This window comes from Rhinolophus sinicus, linkage group LG06, assembly GCF_036562045.2.
Source record: "Rhinolophus sinicus isolate RSC01 linkage group LG06, ASM3656204v1, whole genome shotgun sequence".
In the NCBI taxonomy this organism is placed as follows: Eukaryota; Metazoa; Chordata; class Mammalia; order Chiroptera; family Rhinolophidae; genus Rhinolophus; species Rhinolophus sinicus.
In genome coordinates this window covers 56,048,727-56,068,882 of record NC_133756.1, presented here as the reverse complement: position 1 = coordinate 56,068,882, position 20,156 = coordinate 56,048,727, and the positions used below count along the sequence as shown (strand labels likewise).

General features: G+C 41.7%; 2 long non-coding RNA genes across 4 annotated transcripts in view; one reads left to right on the top strand and one right to left on the bottom strand.

The window, feature by feature from the left end:
• The window catches only part of LOC141572136 (uncharacterized), a 54,266-nt gene that overhangs the window by 7,302 nt on the left and 26,808 nt on the right, over positions 1-20,156 (top strand). The window lies entirely within an intron of this gene.
• On the bottom strand, positions 1,627-17,074 carry LOC109458589 (uncharacterized). 2 transcript variants are annotated; one of them, XR_012497311.1, is made up of 4 exons: positions 16,803-17,074; positions 10,159-10,268; positions 9,146-9,849; positions 1,627-7,916 (listed from the first exon to the last, which is right to left on the bottom strand). It is a non-coding gene; the product is annotated as an uncharacterized LOC109458589 (long non-coding RNA). The 2 variants fall into 2 exon arrangements; XR_002139248.2 differs by having other exon boundaries at positions 9,146-9,205.

Here is a 20,156-nt window from a genome sequence, read left to right as displayed (position 1 = left end):
TTACCTGTCTTTTTTCTGTTCCAGCATCCTGTCCAGGATACCACATTATATTCAGTTGTCATGGCTCCTTAATCTTCTTTCTCTTAGCTATGACAGTCTCTTAGGCTTTTCTTGTTTTCAATGACTGTGACTATTTTGAAGAGTACTGGTCAGGTGTTTTGTATTGTCTCTCAATTTGGATTTCGATTTGTTTAATACTTTCTCATGATTATATTGGGTTAGGAAGTTTTGGAAAGAAGACAGCAGAGGTTAAGTGCCATTTTTATCACATCATATCAAGTGTATATATTATTAGCATGACTTATCACTGTTGATGTGAACCCTGGTCAGCTGGCTTATATTCGCCATATTTCTTTCAATACTATACTCTTTGGAAGAAAGGCACTATGGGGAGTCCACACTTAAGGATTTGGGACTTACGCTCCACCTCCTTGAGAGAATAGCTACATAAATCTTATGGAATTCTTTTGCCTCAGAGATCTTTCTCTTCTTCCCCATTTATTTATTCAGTAATTTATATCAGTATTGGCTCGTGGCTGTTTATTTTATACTTTGGTTTATAATCCAAATTGTTTTCTCTTTGGCCACTGGGAGCATTTTCAGTTGTCTCGTGTGTCCTTTTAACGTACTCTCATCGTTGTGGGTTTTTTTTAAAACACCCCCTTACTTTCTGTCACTACAAAATACTCTAAGATCATCTTATTTATTTCCCTCTAAGTTCTATAATTAACAATTTTCCCAAAGAGCCCTGGTTTCTTTTATTGGAGAATGACATTAAAAACCAAGATCTGAGTGCTGGGTTTCCTTATTTCTACTGGGGTGTCAATGTTTCTAGGTGCTCTTATCTGGCAAAGCAAGGAAATATATGTGTGTATACTAACCCTTGTATATATACGTATCTATAAATATTTTTATATTGAACTATCTGTATCTATAGTGAGTAAAACATGAATTCATACTGATGTTTCCAATTCTAACCCTTACCACACGGATCGTTTTAGCCTCTTCCCTTTGCTTATCTGTAACCTTCCACCCCAACAGTGAAAAACTGGGATTCCACCATCCACCATCCATTTACTTAATTGTTTAATTCCAGTATACGTGTATAGCCATATCAGAATGTTAGGCTGTACTTGGGAAACAACTTTACCAACTAGAGCACAATGCTTATATACCATTCCTTTTGCATTAAGTCTTACAGACCACTCATTTCCAAAGTTACTTACATCAAACACCTTCTCCTCTCACCCTCTTTTTTATGATTTTTGATATGATCTTTATTTCTTCTGCTTATACTGTTTTTCAATTTCCTTTTTTTCTAGTTTCTTAAAGTCAAAGCTGAAGTTGGTGATTTGAGATCTTTCTCCTTTTCTAATATCAGCATTTAGTGTTATAAATTTCCTTCTATGTACTGCTTGAGCTGTATCCCATAAATTTTGATACATTGTATTTTTATTTTCATTCAATTCAAAATACTCTCTAATCTCCCTTTTGGTTTATTTTTGACATCCAAGTTATTTATAAGTAAGTTAGTTTCCAAATATTTGGGGATTTTCCATATTTTTTTATTATTGATATATAACTTAATCCCATTTTGGTCAGAGAATATATTTGTATGGTGATCTGAATACTTCTAAATTTATTAAGGCTTATTTTATAGTTCAGAATATGATCTATCTTTGAAAATGTTCCACATGCACTTGAAAGAATGTGTATTCTACTGTTCTGGGGTGCAATGTTCACAAATGTCAATAAGGTCCGGTGGTTGATAGTGTCATCCAAGTCTTCCATATCTTTACTAATTTTCTTTCTACTTTTATCAATTATTGAGAGAAAGGTGTTGAAATATCTGACCATAATTATGGATCTGTCAGTTTCTGCTTGCAGTTTTTTCCATGCTTGCTGCATGTATTTTGAAGCTTGATTGTTAGAGCCATAAACATTTATAATTCCTATGTCTTCATCGTAATTTCATGCTTTTATCGTTATTAATAATGATGCTCCTTATCCTTGATAATATTTGTTGCTCTGAAATCTATTTTTTCTGGTATTAATATAGCCACTTTGGTGTTTTGTTTTTATTAGTGTTTGTATTCTTTTAGTTTTTACTTATTTGTCTTTTTATTTAAAGGGGTTTTTTTTATAGGCAGTATAGGGTTGGGTCTTGCTTTGCTATATCAAATATGGCAATCTATGTCTTTTAACTGGGGTATTTAGAGCATGTACATTCAATGTGATTATTAATAAGGTTGAATTTAAATCTAACATCTGGTCTGTTTTTCATTTGTTCCTCTGTTCTTTGTTCTATTGTTCCTCTGTTTCTGCTTTTTGGGGGATTGATTCAGTATTTTTTTATTAATCCACTTTGTCTCCTCTCTTGATTATTATCTATAATTATTTTATTATTTTAGTACTTGTTTTAGGGCTTATGGTATGGATATTATCATTCTTATTAGTTACTACTAATATTTTTCTTCAGGGTCCATGATAAGGGGTCAAAAAAGCTTTAGGCTAGTTTTAAATGAAATAGTGAAAACTATTGATTTTTAAAAGGTAAGCTTGGGTAAGGTCAAAACACTCCAGGAATTTGTCAAAATTAAGACATGGAAAGGACTGTGCGTGTGCATATATGAATGTTTATGTTTGCAAGGAGTAAAGTTTGAGTAATCTGAATTTTATACTTTTACAAATCAACAACAAAATTCATACAATTAAAATATATGTAAAAAATAAAACCTCTCCTTCTACCATCATTCATTCGACAAATATTTGTGGGTGCCTAATAATATAAAATAAGTATGAAACATTTTGACTACTCAACATCTGCCCAGCATTTTCCTGCTGTTTGGAGGATTATACACTAAATCAAACAACGTTCTAGGAAACTTTCTGGAGGAATTTGACATACGATAAAGGAGATAACATAATTCTTCAAGTAGAGACCCATCTCAAAAGCACAACACAAAATTTGGTAATTACCCTTGGCTGAACACACTGGGATAAGGGTGTGATCAGAATGACTTTGCCGAAAGGAGTCTTGGATGTCCTTTAAAATCACATTTAAAATTTATAAATCCAAAGTTTCCACATGAATGTCGTTTATGTTTTCTGATGAGATAAATGCCAAAAGTTTAGTCTCGTTCATTTATTCATTTCTTAAGAAATATTTACCAAGTATCTCCTGTGTCCATCCCAGATCAGGTGCTGAGGCTTCAGACATGAACAAAGCAGACCCCCTCCCTGCTCTGTGACATGCAGTTCAAAGTGGCGCCAGGTACAGTGTGGCCAGTCTAACGTGCATCATGGCAGACCCAGGTGTTCACACAGTCAAACACCTGCCACTTGGAACAGGCAGATACATATTTCACGTGTGCTGTAGAGAATCATCTCACACCAGGTAGCTGAACTTAGGGAGACGTTTAGACTCAGTGTTAGCAAGACTGCCCTTCCAGTCAGAACTGTTCAGAGATAAAATGGCCTTCTTTGACGGAAAAGAATGTTCTGTCATGGGGCTGTTCAATATCTGGCTTAACGGTCACTTGATGGGAATGTTGTGGAGGAAATTCGGATGTCAATGGGTGGGAGGGCAACTGGATATGCTTACAGCTCCATTTCAGCTACAGAGCATGTGATTTCATCAACTCCACTGCCCTTGATTCCCAGTATTCTGGCACTTCCTGTCTGCCGCTGGGAGGCAGGCTGGGTTGGCCCCACCACCTGCAGCTCAGCTCAGCACTCCTCCCAGGAGTCACAGCAGAGAGGCTGCGGCCCAGACAGGCGGGCAGGCAGCACGCCCTGAGGCCAGCTGGAGAATCTTACACTCTTTAGATAAGCGCAGCTCTACACATCCATCATTTGCCTGGCACCAGTGTTCCTCCCCAAACCCCAACCCCAGCTGGCATCTTCTTTCCATGACCCTGGGGTCACTGTGGCTTGAGCTTTGCAAGGCTGCAATGGGACAGCAGGACAGACTGTTTTGTAAGTGTTTCTTAGTCTGTCCAAGTCTGTACTTTTTTTAAAAGACCTTTCAGGGTTTTGTTTTGTTTTTTTCTCCTTTTTTCATTAACTTGAAAAGAGCAAATTATATTTTGCCAAGAAAGAAAAACTCCTTCTCCCAGAGGATTTCTTCTCAATTCACCCCTTAGTAAACACTGTTCCGAGCGGGTTTCTCGGCTGGCCAAGCACTGGGTCTATCAATGAGATCACTCAGAGCACTTGAGAAAGGAAGGCTTGGAACTTGCGGCCTGGATTTGAAAACTACCCTGTCTCTACTCCTGTTGTATGTCAGACCAGGAGGTGAGAGATGCTCATGGTGTGTGTATGTGTGTGTCTGTGTGTGTGTGTGTGTGTGTATGTGTGCAGTCAAGGGCAGATATATTGTTTTGCCAGGTGGTGAAATAGACTGTCGTAACAAAAAGGAGCTTCTGGACTTCTGGAACAGCAGACCCTGCCTCACCACGTTAAATGAACTCAAATCCAAATACCTTCATGTGATGTGAAATATACCCATGGTGATCTAGCTCCCAATTCTCGCTCTGCTTCCTTTCCTGCTCACACTCCTATCTTTTCTTCAATAATCTGCCAAGTCACTTGAAATTCTTGCTTCTAGCAATGCTGTTTACATATCTCCAGGAATTCTGGTTAAACAGAGTGGGTACCATGGAAAGGATTTCTCATTAACCTATTAGTACCCATCTTAGCAGCGATTGCCTTATCATATGGTATAGCAGAGAACCTAGATTCTAAAGTGGAGATAGGATAGGACCTAAGGATAGGCACAATTTGATGGAGAGGGGAGATGAAGCAAAGGACCTGATGTGGGCAGTCTAGGGAAGGAGGCAAAGCAGTCCGGATCAAATGAGAGCTGTAAGGATCAAATGAGAGTGTGAACTTGGTGGCAAATATGTGCATTTTCTGCCTTCTCCTATGCAAGGGTATCTTCAAGATGGGTACTTAGACTACCCTCCCAGAGTCCCAAGAGCAATATAAAAAGCTTCTTCCACCTGGGGCTGCTTCCTATAAATAAAGCAGGAGAACCACAGAGGTAAAACCTGCTGGCCCCAAGCACAGCGTGAGCTCCTTTCCAGCAGTGTCTGCAGAGGCTTTGGAACGGTAATAAGGGCACTAGGCTTGGAGTCAGAACACTAGGCTCCAGGCCCAGCTCTGCCTGCCAATGTATCTGTGGTGAGAGCTTGGGCCAGCCTCAGTTTCCTCATCTGTCAAATGACATCAAGTTTTTGCATCCTCCCTCTGGGTGACCTCACACACTCCTACTGCAGTAACTACTGCTCATATGCCAATGTCTCTCAAATCCAAATGGCTGAGCCAGGGCCCTCCCCTGAGTTCCTAAGCCCTGAATTTAAATGTCCTCAAACATCTCTATTTGGGAGCTGCAGGCCCCTAGAGCTCAGCAGGACCAATCTGCTCACCTTTCTTTCCAACCTATTCCTCTTCCTAGTCGCACTTTGGTGAATGACACTGACATCCACCCAAAAAGAAAGCTAGATGTTAGCCCTAGCCTCTCCCATGCCTCCCACATTCCATCAGTCACAAGTCCTGTAGAGTCCTCTTAAATATCTCTTGAATCCATTCTTGCTCCCCATCCCACTGCCACTGCTCTGAATTGAAATCTCATTGGCTCTCCCGTGGACCACTTCAGTATCCTCCTGTCTCACCCTCCAGTTCCCGCGTAGCCCTGCTGCACAATTACTTTTTCTAAGCTGCAAAGCTCATCATGTGCCTCTCTTAAAATCCCTAGTGATTACCTATTTACTTCCCTTGTTGTAAAACTCCAAACTCCTTAACATGTCCTAAAATACTCACCTGTGATCTGGCCCCCAAGTTCCTATCTGGACTCCTTTCCTGCCCACCTTCCCCACACACACACTTTACGCTCTACCTCAAATGACACTCTACTACTAGAGTGCCACCAACGGGCCAGACTTTCTCTTTTGTACCTTGAATGTCCTGCTCCCTTGCTGACATTCCGTTGGCCTTGTTCCTTGCGTGCCCAGCCCCTACTTTTCCATTAGGACTGCAATCCATTTGCTTCCTCAGGAACCCTCCCTAGCCCACCTGAGCCAGAATGGGTTACCTCAAGGTGCCCTCCTCTCACGGCACTTATCATACTGAATGGTGATGGCTGTGTGTTGTCTAGTTCCTTCAGGGGTCTCTGAGCTATTAAGAGTGGGTAGTATGCCTTGGTCACCTCTGTCTCCCCAGTGCCTGGCAGGGTGCTGAGATCACCATTAGTGCTTGTTGACTGAATGAATGACTGAGTCTCTAACACCTCACAGAGTACTTGTGAGAATTAAGTGATGACGTGAAAATGTGAAAAGATTGCAAGCTGTAAATGGGTTAGGTCTATTTTTGAGAATCAAAGGATTTAGGGAGGAAGTGAATATGGTAGGTAGGTCCCCTGGACAGTGAAACCAGAAAGATGTTGAGCTGTGATGTCCTAGGGAGTCAGGAGAACACCAGCACAGGTCTGAACACAACACATACGACGTCGGACCATTAAGTTCGCGAACTCATCCTAGAAAAAGTGCCACATACCTCACTGCTGGATATCTCTATGGTCACCTTCAAAGTACTCCCCTTGGGAAGCTATGCACCAATGCCAGCAGTTAGTCCACCCTTCAAAGCAATTCTGGAACTCTTTTTCTGGAATGGCCATCAGAGCTGTCGTCGTATTATCCTTGGTGTCGTGAATGTCATCAAAATGTCTTCCTTTCAATATTTCCTGCATCTTCGGGTAAAGAAAGAAGTCTTTGGGGGCCAGATCAGGTGAGTGGGGAGGGTGTTGCAATACAGTTATTTGTTTCCTGGCTAAAAACTCCCTCACAAACAGCGCCGTGTGAGCTGGTGCATTGTCGTGATGCAAGAGCCATGAATTGTTGGCGGAAAGTTCAAGTCGTCTAACTTTTTCATACAGCCTTTTCAGCACTTCCAAATAGTAAACTTGGTTACCTGTTTGTCCAGTTGGTACAAATTCATAATGAATAATCCTTCTGATATCAAAAAAATAAGCAGCTTCGGTGCAACAAGTTCACGAACTTAATTGTCAGACCTCGTAAGACCTGGGACTGCTAGTGAAAGGCAAGAAGCATCTTGAGAAGTAACTGTGGGTGACATGTGCTCAGAGAGGATCATGCTGTCCAATTCTGGTCTGTTCATAGAGCACAGTCAGTCATTCCGTTAGGCTTTTGGGCAGTGAGCAAACACATTTATAGCCTGAAAGCAGAGCTTTCTTATGTTCATATGACTCTTTATTAGGTAGAACCTGCAGACTTTTGGAACAATAAACTTGTGGTCTTCCTTAAAGAAATGTCCATGTTCTTGCTAATGATGCCTCTTCTTTGTGTGTGTGAGAGAGAGAGAGAGAGAGAGAGAGAGAGAGAGAGAGAGAGAGAGAATGATAGCAAATGGGAAACAATCTGCTAAGTTTTGTGGGCCGTGCATAATACCTACTCTAGTTCTCTGCCTGCCCCACTCTCCACCCTCTGGAGCAGAGTTCTGGGAAAGCTGAATTAGAGCTCACAGTTAAGGCGAGAAACTGAAGCAGGGCCTCCTGTATCCTCCTAATAGTAAATATACATCTCAGGCTGTGAGCATCCCCTGGGCTAGAGAGAGATAGTGACAGAGACAGAGAAAGAGGGGCCAGGCCTCAATGTGAGGGTGGGGTGGAAATGGGGGAGGTGGCTGGTGACAGATATGTAGATGTTTGTTGAGAGCTAGAGGAACAACTCTCTGGCATCCCGCAGAGATGATGTAAAAACTACACCCTGGATGACCTTGGTAGTGCAATCATATTGGCAATGACATTCACCTTGAAGAAAAATAAGGAGGCTATGAACAAAAAGGAGGGTGTCTTTCTTCTTACAGCCTCTGCAGGGAAAATCAGGGCTTCCAGTTATCTGGGAAAGAAGTCAGATAGAACATTAACTGATTAACTATACATTAACTGATTAACTATAGGTGTTTATCAAATACTGTTATGAACCGAATTGTGTCTCCCCCTCCTCCCCTACATATGTTGAAGCCCTAACCCTCAATGTGACTGTATTTGGAGACAGGTCCTTTAAGGAAGTAATTAAAGTTAAATGAGGTCATAAAGGTGGGGCCCTAATCAGATAGGACCAGGATCCTTATGAGAAGAGGAAGAGACTCCAGAGATTCTCTCTCCAAAGGCAAACGGAGGAAAGGCTGAGTGAGGACACCAGGAAGAGAGCCCTCTCTAAAAACTAACTCTGCTGGCTCCTTAATCTTGGATTTCAAGCTTCCAGAACTGTGAGAAAATACATGGCTGTTGTTTAAGCTTCCCAGCCTGTGGATTCTGTTATTGCAGCCCCAGCAGATTGACACAAATACCTACTGTGTGCAGAGTCCTTTGCCTTTGGGGGTTGCAAAAGAGGATCCCTTTTAGGGATCTATGGTTTCATGCAGATTTTCCTATTTGAGTCCCATTCTTTGAGTCTCCCTAGGTAGCATTTCTTCCCATGACTGAAAAGATAAAATTGTGACCTCCCAAGTCCTGAGAGAAGGCTCCCCTCATCTGTCATTAATTGCCACTCCCTCTGGCTCATCTTTCTACCTCCTGAGTTCAGAAGTGTGTGCACCCATGAGGTGAGTGGGAGAAGAGTCGTTCTCAAGCTCTTGCTACACAGGCTTGCTGACAAAAATAGACTCAAATCCCCGTGGCCCCAGGCAGGCAGAGAGGGAGAACTAGGGCTCTGAATTCCCCAGATTTTCCTAGGTGCTACATGCGTATAGCAACGTTCCTTGTCTTACTTAAAACTCCTACAAGGCACCTACAGGACTTCAAATTTCCTCAGCATTACCATGACTTTTTTTCAAGGTTTAGTTTTCAGAAAGGGTTTGATACATTTCCCCAAATAAAGAGCTTTGTTCAAAGAGTGTTTGTGTTACTGAAATAAGCTGCCAGCAGCATGATTCAGAGCTGCAGGGGGTAGAGAGAGTTCAGTTTATATAAACCGAGGTCGAGGGCGCTGGGCACAGGAGGCATTGGTACCTGGTACTGTGACCACCGGCTGCAGGAATAGTGCCACTCACAGAGCTTTTCATCTCACTGTTATGTCCTGCTTGGGAGTGGGATATGGGCCAGGGGTGCCAGTCTGACGCGTACCAGAGAACTTTTATGGGCAAGCAGCGGTGGCTCCAACCACAAGTCCCACATGGGATAACTCTAAGGATAGAGAAACACGTGAGAGTCAGAATTCAGGAAGGTGGCCAAATGGAAACCTGACGTAAGGAGAGAATTGCAAGGTGTGGTGCATCCTTTCCGCTCTGCCCTTTATTTCTCAACAAAGGCAGGAAGGAGGAGCAGGAGGAAAAGTTGGAGAAAAGAGAACATAAAGCTCTGAACGAACAGCTCTATTTTTGTAGGTTAATAATTCACAAAGAAGGATGAGTTACTCTTCACAGGGATTAAGAGCTCGCAAGCAGCGTGTCTTCGCAACCTAAAATGGTCTGTGCCAGAAGCTGAAGTAAAACATCTGCTGGGCTTGAGTGATGTCTGGAACAATTCATTGTATAAATGGGCTGTCCACAGAAATTTAAATGACCAACCAAATATGAAAAGTACTCAGTCTCACTGTAAGTTATAGAAAGGCAGGTAAAACATGAGATATAATTTTTTTGCCTCCCAACGTTTAAAATGTTAAGCCATACCATTTTGGGTTTCTAGTTCAGGGAGTGAAGTGGGCCCACATGTTTCCTTTCCTCCCACTCAGAGGCCTATTAAAATGTCAGTAAGGATGTGCAAAGGTAAATAAATCCACAGTGGTGCAGAGTCGGCAGGTAGGGACATCTGTGGTTTTCGATAATGCTCTAGAAGAAAGAAAGCAAATGGGATTGAACTGCCAAATAAACCAGAAGAAGCAGCAGTATCTGAGGTATGGGAGAATGCTGCAATGGAGACACAGCCAGGTTCCTGAAAGGGCAGCCATCTTCCTGGGGACCCCAGAGAGGGCACCGAGCTCTGGTTGACAGAAAGGGAAAGTAGGACTGGAAAGCACGTTGGCTCTCAGGACTGCCTTATTTGCAGGGCAGTCCGTGGAGCCGCTGAGCTGGTTGCCCCCCCTCACTCCCACCATTTCCCTGACATGGATGCAGAGCAACTGGCCATGTACTTGTTACCTGTGGAAATGAGCTGGCTCTTCAGGGAAATTCATCAGTCAGCCTGGAGGAGTCTAGGGTTCCTTGAGTAAGCGTTGGCACTCCAGAGTGAGGTTTTCCTTGCTTTGGCCCTGAGGAGGGGACATTCAGGGGTGTGGGGAGCACCTCATCAGCCTGATTTCTACCCCTTAACCTAAAGTGAGCAGTGTGAGTCCATATGTCTACCTATTGACATATACTCTTAAACGTGAATGGATAAGCAAGGATGGCTAGAGTTCTTCAATATTAAACATTTCAGTCGAAAGGCTGGAAGACAAAATTGAGGAAATATCCTAGAATGTAGAGCAGAAAGAGAGAGATGGATAATGTGAGGGAAAAGTTAAAAGACATGTAGGATCAATTCAGGAAGGTCAACATCTACTTGGCAGAAATTCCAGAAAGAACAGAGAGCATGAGGGGGAGAAATTATCAAAAGAAAGACAATAGTTTTCAAATTGCAAGGAGCCACTGAGGATGGAGCATACAGAACTTTTAAAAGGATCCATATACTTTGCGGTAAAATTCAGAACATGAATTGTAAAGAGAAGATCCTCGATGCTTCCAGGGAGTAAAGATAGACACCATAAAAGAATAAGAATTAACATGACCTTGGCCTTCCTGTCAATAATTTTGGATGCCAGAAGAGTAACCTAGTGCAACAATGCCTTTGTAATGCCAAGCGATTTTCCATCTGGAATTATCAACCCACCCAAACTATTTGCCAAGCATGAGGGCAAATAAAGAGGTTTTCAGAACCAAACTACTCAATTCTTCAGTTAATAATATTTATACAGTCGTCCCTTGGTATCCTCAAGGGATTGGTTCCAGGGCCTCCCACAGATACCCAAATCCATAGATGCTCATTTGCCTTATATAAAATGGCATAGTATTTGCATATAACCTGCACATATCATCCCATATACTTTAAATCATCTCTAGATTACTTATAATACCCAATACAATGTAAATATTATGTAAATACTGATAATTGTTATACTTCATAGTTTAGGGAATAATAAAGAAAAAAGAGTTTATGCATGTTCAGTAGAGATGTAACCATCATCAGCCTAACTACATAGTACACATCAGCAACAATCTAATATTTTTTTCCAAATATTTTTGATCTGCAGTTAGTTCAGTACGAGGATGTGGAATCCATGGGTTCAGAAGGTCAACTGTACAATTATAATATTATAGAACTGACAACTGATTTTTAGTTTTCAGAATTAATTTTGTTTATAGACAAAACTAAGATAGTTTATCTACTGTCCTAGTCTATTCTGGCTGCTATAACAAAATACCCACAGATGGGTAACTTACAAACAACAGAAATTTATTCTTCACAGTGTTGGAGTCTGGGAAGTCCAAGATCAGGGTGTCAGCATGATCAGGTGCTCGTAAAGGCCTTCTTCTGCATTGCAGACCGCCACCGTCCTCGCATGGTGGAAGGCCAAGCAATCTTTCTGGGGCCTTTTATAAGGGCACTAATCCCATTCATGAGGGATCCACCCTCATGACCTAAGCACCTACTAAAGGCCCACTTCCCAATACCATCATATTGGACATTAGGATTTCAACATATGAACTTGGGGGTACACAAAGATTCAGTTCATAGCACTGAAAGACTACTTGTGTGTGCACTCCAATAAGATGAAAGAGGAAGTCATGGGATCCAAGAAATATTAGAAATAACTTAAGGATGTAATTTAAAAAAAAAAAAAAACATGGCAGCAACTATGGTATATCTGTAGAAGACAATGAAACAAAATGAAGCCATTCAAACTTGGATATGTTTAAGAAACTGGATTATTTTAATGATATGGTAACGAGGACATATGTTTAAAAAAAGAACAGTAAGTGGAAAACCCAGAGAAAAAAAAATCAGAGGTAAAATCCTAATCCAAACAAGAAGCAACCTAAATTAAGGCATATCTGTGAGAAACTGATGAGGGTAAGAAGAGATGATTTATTTGGTTTTGACTTTTGATCATTATCTGTTGAGCATATTATTTTTCTTCCTTACTTAATTCTTTAGTAAATAATTTTTATATATTTACAGAATTATAAAAACTGCCTTTTGGTTTTAAAGTTTTAGAATAAAGTTTTAGACAAAGTATGAAAGGCTTAACTTCAGTTTCAGAATCGAATACAACTATTGCAAACCCAATAAATATACAAAGAAATGGCGCAGTTATGGCAGAAGAAAGGGGCGAAGGAAATAAGGAGAAAGGGCAGAGGGGGAAAGAGTAGAGGGACAATTTCCTCATGTACATAGTGAGGAATCAAGTGGAACACAGTCTAAAATTATGATGTTGAGAAGAAACAGAGAATGTAAGAGGATATGTCAGCACAAATGCTCATGTGCAGGAATCAATAAATACTGTATAAAGTTGATAAATCAGGAAATTGAGGTATAAGCATATTATTTAGTATTTTGTGGCAACCACCAGAAGGACCAAACTCAGAACTGGCTAAATTTTATTACCACAGGGAGTGGAACAGGGTAGGGAGGAGGAGAAGGAGATTTTTAATAGTGTTGTGTACTATTTGAATGTAATTTTCGTCACATGTAAATATTAGTCTAAAAATAAAAGTGGAAATAATAACACTCTTACCAAGTGTTGGCACTGGTGAAGAAAACAGACCCTCTGATATTCTGTTTGCATGAGGGAAAATTGAATTAGCTCAAACATTTGAAAGGGCAATTTTGCAATATTAAAAGGAACCAGGCTCTACCTCTAATAATAATAATAATAATATTGTATAAGTGTCCAATCTACAAGGGTGACATTGAGCAGCAGCTGGCAAACCAACTAAGAGGAAGCAGAAGGATACACAAAGGTTTTCTTTCATTGCACATGAGTGTGACCACACACACACACACACACACACACACACACGCTCACGCCCCGCCGCATGTCTGAAATACTGATTCACCAAGATGGGAACATCAGCTGCTCAGGTTCTTAGAGTTCTCCCATCTCCAGCTTTAATTGTTTGCAGATCCTTACATGGACGGCTGTCTCTGGTGGTGTCTCCATCCTCACATGACTCATTTCGGTGTACTTTTGGGGAAGCTACTAACTTGGGAGCTGGGACTTTTCCCTCCTGAGAGAGTCTGGACCTAACCACAGTTTTCCAAAATCTGTGGGCTCTGGCCAACCCCATGGGTGCCTGCGCTTGAGCCTGTGTTGTCCTGTGGTTACTCAGAAGAGGCCCTGTCTGTGTTGTGTTCCAAATGTGGTCCGCCTATTAGAGGGGTGGACCCCCGTGGCCTGCCATGCTCAACCTCCCTGTGTCATCGCTGATGTTATGGGAAAGAGAACACCATCACCTTTGGACAGCCTCCGCAATGGTTGTCTAACTTGACTTGAGAAGTGAAGCCAGGTTCTTCCCATGAATTGGTGATGAGACTCCTGGGAAAAGCTTATGGTCATACTACATTTTTGTAAAGCATGACAGTGAACACATCATTCCTAGCAACAGTCCTTAATCTATTTTAGATAAGAAAACTGATACTGAGACATGGTATGGCAATTGTCCATGATCCTTCCACTAGAAAGAAGTAAAAATAAGGACTAAGATTCAGATCTTCCAATTCCCAGTTTTCTGTTTTTTCACACTACACTGTGGGATGTTTTTTAAGACTTCTTAGTGTGATAGCTGTTGGGATGAGTCAGAGTTTTGGAGAAATTTCTGTTCTGGATGGTGATATCCAGCATCTTACTTTGTTGGGCTTTGGATTGGAGTCTAAATTTGCTGCTTAACAACTGTGTATCCTTGGTCAAGTTCACACAACGTCTCTGAGTTTCAGTTTCCTCATCTCTAAGACAGAGATAGTAATGCTTGTCTCCAATCAAAGCTCACCAGGATTGTTGTGATATTAAAATGACAGAATGTACATTAAGCACTAAGTAGGAGCTCAGAGTGGGAGTGGTGATGGTGGCTTTCAGTGTGAAGAGAATTACTTGAAAGCACGTTAACACATTAAACACCCTTTCCAAATTTCCTCTTCAGATAAGTTCCTAATTAGTTACTCTCCTGTCTTCTAAGATATCAACTCATCTTCACAATATTAACTTAAAAAGTAGCTGGTTATGCCACTTTGTAAAGACAAGAATTTTGAGTTAGCGAACTCTGTTGCTCAAAGCAACTATAAGACTATTGTTATCTAATGCCAGAGACTGAGCATACAACGTGGGCATATGCAATCAGATGACAGCAAGTCCCTTGACCACAAGAACGTGGTTTCTAAAGCAGCAATGGAAGGTGTGTACATGGTATATGGGGTTCCTTTCACTTGATGAAACAGCATCCTTTCTGTCAGGAAGAATGTGTTTGTTAAGTGACTGCCAGTACCGCAGGTGTTCAGAGGAGTGGGCAGCATTTGTTCTTGGTCAATTCACACTTACCAAGTTCATAAGTCAACAAATGGAAACTATTAATACGGCTTTTGCACAGCGGGGAAAAGGAATGTCAGACGAAACCATAGGCTTCTGTGCTCTTCAAAGGAGGGTGGACAGGAGATGGGGAGCAAAGTACTAGGCATCTTGTCTGCAGTGAGAGGACAGTGACACTGGCTCTAGCCATCAAAGGGATGAAAAAATTAAGTCGTTTCCTGTGAATTAGGATAAGTCCATGAAGTCATTAAATGCATAGGATGAAAGGGAGATGAGAAGAACAGGTACACGTGTAAAAAGGAAGAGAGATGTAGTTCACTTAGGGACACCTGATCTTTGTGTTAATATGAAGACACTATGCCCAAATGTACATATGCGATAAACCTGGGCTCTGTCCAGTGCAGTGAGGCTCGCAGAGAGGCCTGGATTGCGGGTCTACTTGGGGGACTCTGAGAAGGCAGGCCATCACAGGCCCTAAGAGTAAGAAGCCTACTTGCTTCTTAGAGGGAAAGGTGTTGGAACTGTAGGATTGATCTGCAAATCTTGGCGTAAAGGATCGACATTAAGGCTGTATCAACCCGGAGTATGAAAGCAGAATGAGAGAGAAAGAAGGGATTTCTCTGACAAGCTAAGACACTCTCTCCAACGAATCAGGTGTGTTAAAGGACATGCATGTCTTCAAACCCAAGTCAGCAAAAAATGCTTTGAGTAAGACTCAGAGTGGTATTTTTTGCAGGGCTTGAACGAACTGAGCTCACATGTTTAAAATATTGAGAAAGTTAGTAATAGAAGATGCAAGAGAAAAAAAATGTGGGTCAAAACTTTAGATGCTCAACAGGGAAGGGAAAGGGGTGATTTTGTTCCCTACCCCCCTTCCCGGGGACATTTGACAATATCTGCAGACATGTTGGGTTGTTCCAACTTGGGGGAAGGATGATACCGGCATCTAGTGGGTAGAGAGGGATAGAGATGCTGCTAAATATCTCACAGTGCACAGGACAGCCCCCCACTCCCAGCAAAGACTATTTGGCCCAAAAAGTCAATATTGTGGAGTTTGAGAAACCATGGTTGAGGTCTATCATTCTTTATACCAGTTATATCAACCATTAAACCATGTAACTATGGTAGTTGAATGAAAAAACACCACAGGCAAGAACAGAGGCTTATGTTGGAAACAGAATAAGTTTTATGATTAATAAAATCATTGCAAATGACAAATCTTAGCTTTTCCCCACAAATTATTTACCCTAAACTTTTCAAATATGAAGAATAATTTAATAGAACCATATTTTTAAAGAGCTTGACAACTTTTTATAATGATGTTATTATAACTTTTAGACATATGCATTATTATTCTTTATAAATCACATAAATTGCCTTATTTAACGCTTACAATGTGATATAATTATCCCAATTTCATGGACCTTGAGAGGTTGCATTTTAATAGTTTTTGACATCTGCTCTGTGTCAGGTACTGTGCTGGGCCCTGTGGTTGTTATCCAAGAAGATAAAAGCTTAGTCTTAAGAAGTCCACAATTTCCTAGGGGACACAGGGATGCCACACATATAATGACAGAAGTATAAACACAGCCATGGGAGAAAGGGGGAGAAAAGGGAAGTCATTTGATTGAGGTTACAAAAATGGTAATTGGCAGGTCTGGAACTTGTCTTAAGGGCTTCTGAGTCTCAAGTTAAGTGCTCTCTCTTGGCATAACAATTTAACTCCGTTAACTTTTCCAGAGAAGTAAACAGAAAACTGAAAAAAAAAATAAAATCCATAAATTACCGAGTGGCCAAGTGGGCGAAGTTTAGAAACACTGTTGAAAGGACAGAGCAGGATATTAAACGGGAAGATAAGCCCTTGCAGAACAGGAAAAATAAAGAGGCGGCTGGCTTCAAACCCACCACAGGGCTGTTCTTGAGGTTGGTAGTTATATTAAGACCGACGCCCCCGGAGAATTCTGACTTAGAGTTGGAGGAGTAAGAAACAGAACTGTCTTGTGGTTGGGCTGAGTCCCTGCAAATGTCTATAGCTTCCCCTTTCCCTTCCCTGCGTGAAAGCCGGGCATGAGGAATTCTCCATTTAGGCCGACAGTCTTGAGTAGGAGGAGCAGCCTGACAACGCAGGTAAACACATGCGGGAAGACACTAGTGGCCTGGTCAGCTCTTTTCTGCCTCTTTTCCTCCCCCAAATCTGAATGGAAATATGAGCTATAATTTACTCACAATTACTCATTCTGATGACAAACAAGAAGCTGATTCCAATGAAATATCATTTCGCAGCTGTTTACTTCTACTTCCATTTCCTAGGAGATGTGCTTTTTGCCATCAGGACTTACTGAAATGGCTCTGCAAGCAGCGCTGGCTCCCCTAGGGGGAGGGCAACCCAGCAGGCCTGGTGACTGAAGCCAAGGAACAAAGTCACTCCTATTGTCCTTTCAGGGGGAGAACCACCTGGCCAGTGACAAGAAGTAATCATTTTTCACTCAGGCCAGGGCTTTGCCCCCAGGGGAAGGAGCAAGAAGTAAACAAGACATGATTTGCCTGTGCCAAGAAACCACTAAATCTTGACGTTGTCATCAGCCATTCCTCCTCCCTCCCCTTTCTTGTCCCCAAGTCTGAGTGACCACCATGTTTAATCTGTGTGGCTCTCCACCATGGCCACAGTGGATTGGACTGGAGCAGAGAACACCTGACCTGACTGGCCAATCACATACTCTCCTGTGAATTTGAAAATAGTACCTCAGAGATACAATGCAAGTCCAACTGGAGCATCTTCGCCTTTACTGTGTTGACATTGCCCGGGGCATTTTGAAACACACACACACACACACACACACACACACGCACTGACCTATGTTAGAACCTGCTCTGTAGAGCCACCTAGTGCAGGTGGTAGCGGTACACGTATACAGAGAACAGACACACATCGGACAATGAGGTAGACTTTCGGAAGGAAGTTGGAATGAGAGACCAAGGCTCTGAAAAGAGTAGACAGTGATTTCGACTCTTGAGAGCTTTCTGGTGCTGTGTTCCAAGCATCCTCAGGCCTGGTTGTAGCTCCTGCCTTTGAATCCTCCCTTCCAATGTTTCTTCTAAAGCTACTTTGAGTAGCTTCTATTACATACAACAAACAAACCTTCACCAAGTCATTCTCACAGCCCATCTATCACTGCTCACTGCATCCTGCTTATTTTACCTCAGAAACCTCTCTTAGATATCATTCTTGTGGCCTTTGCAGTGGATTTCTCATCCTTGCCCTCCCTGAGTGGGCTCCCTGGCCTCTACGCTCTCATCCAGCCTCCACATAAAACAGATCTGATCCATTCACTCCCAATCTTAGAGTCCTTTACTGGTTCCTCATTGCCTGTTAAAAATAACAAAAGTTTTGTATAAATTGACCTGTAAAAATCTCTGTAGTGTATTATTAAATGGGAAAAAATTGCAGATCAATAAATACAGTATATTTTAGTTTTTCTTTTTAGAATGCAATTTAAATATTTATATATAAAAATGCCTGCATAAATTTAGGAAAAAGAAAGGACATTTACTAAACTATTAGCAGCAATTTCCTTGATGAGGTGGTTTTGGATGGGCAGAGAGGAAATTTCAATTATGTCTTATTTTCTATAACACTTAATAAATGCGAGTGCAAGTAATTTAAATTTTTTTCTCTTTTATTCCAGTACATTTAAGAACTTTTCCAACGTCCTTCACATTTTGCTGCCGTTTACTTCTCAGTATCTTCTCCTGTGCCAGATGCCCTCCAGCTATTCTGACTTTTTCATTCTTCCCCAAACATAGCATCTCCTTTCATGCTACTATGGCATTACCGTTCTGTGCCTTCCTCCTGAAATGCCTGTACTCCGTTCTTCATCTGAAACACTTCTATTTTTCTTTATTGACTCAGCTCCAATATCACCCCCAGGAGTGTCCTTCCTAGACTGATCCATCCTTATTCCATGTCAGAGTTAGTTGTTCTGTCCCAATTTCCCGATGGTCCCCTGCTTCTATGTCTGCTATAACACCACCAAATTGTGTTATGGCTGATGAGAGCACATGATTATCTCCCCCAATTGGAGATGAGCTCCTTGAAGATGAGGGCTGAGGCTTATTCATCTCTGTCTCTTCTGTATCTAGCAGAGAACTGGACTAATAATAGCTACACAGAAAATCTTGGTTGGTTGTTGAAAGAATGAATGAATCAATCAATCAATCAACAATCAATCAATCAATCTATCAGTGATGAACAGACTCTTACACACAAGGTAGCGCCATGATGCAGTTGCAGCCTTCCCTGCCTCCACCAGCTAAAGCTGACTAACTAGAACTCATCACAGCCCTGTTCCTGAGCCAGTCTCAAGCACGCAGTTTTTCTTTACCAGCTAGCAGGCTCAGTACAGAACTGGGATGATAATTGTTGATACGACACTTTAAACATCACAGAGATAAATTTGAAATGTATGTCTAGTGGTCAGTGATTAACAATTAAATAATGAGGTTATGCTTATTCTGAAAAATGTCTAAGTGATGGGTCAAAGCTTATTTCTGTGTGAGTATTCACTACTCCCTCACTCCCAGCACTCTAAAGAGAACTCCTTAACTGCAGAACCACTGCCTTCGCCCCCTCTCCAAAGAGGAAAGATTCCTTGTTGCTAAGAGAAGCTAAGTTAAACTATGAAATAAAACCCTGAGGAAAAAGGAGAATGGAGGTGGAGGAGAAAGGACAGTAAGGGAGGCAAAGATTAGAACAGTTTTCTTCAGGAATCTGAAGACAGACCCAATAAATCATCTATGAGCAAAGGAGACAGAAAAGAAATTTTAGTAAATGTTTAAGATTACCTACTTATGTCTATTTTCTATGATAACTTGCATAAGGGATAAGCAAAGAATGAAATTCCTTTTAAATTATATTTTGACTATTGCCATGTGCTTCTTAAACATGACACTGTCCCAAGGTCAACACAGAAGAGTCCAGACATTATAAAAATTACACCTATAAATGAATGAGGAGGGCCTGCGTAAGACAAAAGCATGCCTTTCATTCAGGGTTTTGCTAGCTCCACAGCTGCCTCTGTCAGAAAGAATGGAGCCAGGGCAAGTAAAGTTAGCAAAGGTCCCAGAGCTGGTCAGTTTTGGCAGCCAGTGGGCAGACAGCCTGGTCAGTGAAGCACTGGATCTTGGAGGTGTGCGTGGAGGGCAATCCAAACAAGATGCTGTTTTTACCATTCATTGGAGGTAAGCCAGGGGTGTCCAGGAGCCCTTGGTGGTAGGTTATAAGGAGGAAGGGGAAACTCAGTTTGGAATCAGTTTACAGCTTGATGTGGGTACCCTGGGGTAGCCAGAAACTAAACAGTCATCCACCCAGACCAGGGATGTCCCAGGAGTGGCCAAACCACTGGGTCATGGAGACCACTATTGGAAGGTGGTACTCTGGGGCAGCCAGGATTTCTAATATATAAATAGTAGTTTACTCAAAGAGAAGCCTCTGGGATGCACTCAGAACACCCCCTCTGCCTCTGCCCCTCCCCCCCACACACACACACAAGGTTGCAGATCTTAAGATCAGAAGGGAAAGAT